Raw genomic sequence first — 2124 nt, 5'->3', positions numbered from 1 at the left:
ATCAGGCCCTCCTCCTCAAGGAACTGAAAGTGACTTTCTGGTCCCCAGAGGTGCTAAATCCAGCCATGTTGCTGCCAGCGGAGCTGACTAATCACAGTACTTGTTAATAGCCACTGAGGACTATAAGTCATGCTTGCGGGGGACAAGCCACTTATTTAGGCTTTGATCTCCAAGAAGGAGTGCGTTCACTGTCTGAGTCCAAGAAACAGGTAACTAATGGATACCCCCGCCCCACCCACACTACTGCAGTGAGGTCCTAACCCAGGTCACAAGAATAAGGCCAGATCTCAAAGACACTCCCCTTCCGGATGTGGAGATGACTTTGTTCACAGACGGGGGTAGCTACATGGCGGATGAAAAGAGGTATGCGAGGGCTGCGATGGTTTCTCCTGAGCAGGAACTCTACAAAGCGGCCCTGCCACACATCTCTAGGAACAACAGGTATGTCTTTACTACTCTCCATATACATGGGGCTATTTATAAAGAAAGGGGCCTATTAACAGCAGAAAAAAAATTTAAAAACAAACAAAAAAATGATACTGGCTCTCCTCCAGACTATTTGGGACCCGAAAGAGGTGGCCATTATGCATTGCCCAGGACACCAAAAGGGGACTGATCTGGTTTCAAAAGAAAACAAATTAGCAGATCAAACAGCAAACAAAGCAAGCAGCCAGAAAAATGACTCAAAAACTGGTTACACTCCTGGCTCCAGCCCTACCAGAAAAACCAGATTATTCAGAGGAAGATTTATAATATTTACAAAAATGAACTAAATTAAACTATAAAGAGGATTGAGCTACGACCAGGACAAAAAAAAAAATTAATTCTTCCTCAAAGACTAAAAAAATAATAATAAAAAATAAATTAGTAAACCATATACATCAGGGCACTCATTTAGGGACACACAAACTTAAGGAACTCACAGACAAGCAATTTCAGGTATCTAAATTAGGGCATATGGCTCAGGATATAGTTGATAGATGTGCTCAATGTCAGGCAGTAGAAGTGGGAAAACTAGGATAGAAAAAAAAAGAAAAAGAAAAAGGTAAAAAACCAGGAGTTTATTGGGAAGTGGATTTTACAAAACAAAATAAAAAATATGTTAGTTTTTGTAGATACCTTTTCAGACTGAGTAAAAACTTTTTCTGCCAAACATAAAATGACAGGAATAGTAGACAAAGGATACTAAAAAAATAATTCCTAGGTTTAGGTTGCCTCTTGTGACTGGGTCAAACAACGGCCCTGCATTTGTGAGTTCAGTCTCACAGGAATTGGCCAAGGCCGTGGGCACTAATTAAAAACTACACTGTGCCTACTGGCCTCAGAGTTCCAGACAAGTAGAGAAAATGAACCAGACTCTTAAAGAAACCTTGACAAAGTTAATTCTGGAGACTGGCGGTGGATGGGTGGATCTCCTTCCCTTCTCCCTCCTTAGGGCGTGATATATACCCTTCTTAAACAAGGTTACCCCATTTAAAATAATGTTTGGGAGACCCCCCTCCACTCTGCCCATGGCTACAAAAGGTTACCCTAACAAAAATGACTGATCAGTCTGCATTCCAGTCCTTACAGGCACTACAGTATGTCTTAAAAAGAGCCCATGCAGGGATCCAAGCTGTCTACACTGAGATGGAGACAAAGGTGTGACCACATCCTTACCAACCCAAAGACTTGGTTTGGATATGCCGCCACTGAGTGAAAAACTTGAAGTCTCATTGGAAGGGACTGTTTACTGTCATCCTATAGAGGACCCGAGGGATTCCAACATCTTGCTGCAGAAATAAAATGGACAAAAGTTGCAGTTCCCATCCTAATTCCAGCACAAACTGATTCTTTAAAAAGTCAAAGAATTGACTAATCTCGAAAGAAAAGGGGGGAATGTTGGGGTCGATTCCACGTTAAAACATGCCTGGGCCTACTTAGCCATAGTGACTCCATGTTGCCTAGCTAGACATATTGTTGTTTAATAAATGCCTCAACAGTTATTGATATCAGTTCCAGGTAACTGTTACTAAAACACATACCTAAAACAAGGTCATTTTGTTGTTTAATAAATGCCTCAACAGTTACTAGTATCAGTTCCAGGTAACCATTACTAAAACATGCAGGTAGAAGACACCCAAT

General features: G+C 41.3%; 1 long non-coding RNA gene across 1 annotated transcript; it reads left to right on the top strand.

Annotated features, from left to right (window-relative positions):
• The first annotated feature begins 301 nt into the window (after positions 1–301).
• On the top strand, positions 302–1814 carry LOC309863285. Its single transcript, XR_014310969.1, has 2 exons — positions 302–441; positions 1564–1814. It is a non-coding gene; the product is annotated as an uncharacterized lncRNA (long non-coding RNA).
• The last annotated feature ends 310 nt before the right edge of the window (positions 1815–2124 follow it).

This window comes from Mustela nivalis, assembly GCF_964662115.1.
Source record: "Mustela nivalis genome assembly, chromosome: 4".
NCBI classification, from domain to species: Eukaryota; Metazoa; Chordata; class Mammalia; order Carnivora; family Mustelidae; genus Mustela; species Mustela nivalis.
Note: the sequence above shows the minus strand (reverse complement) of the source record. Positions and strands in the feature narration are given on the sequence as shown.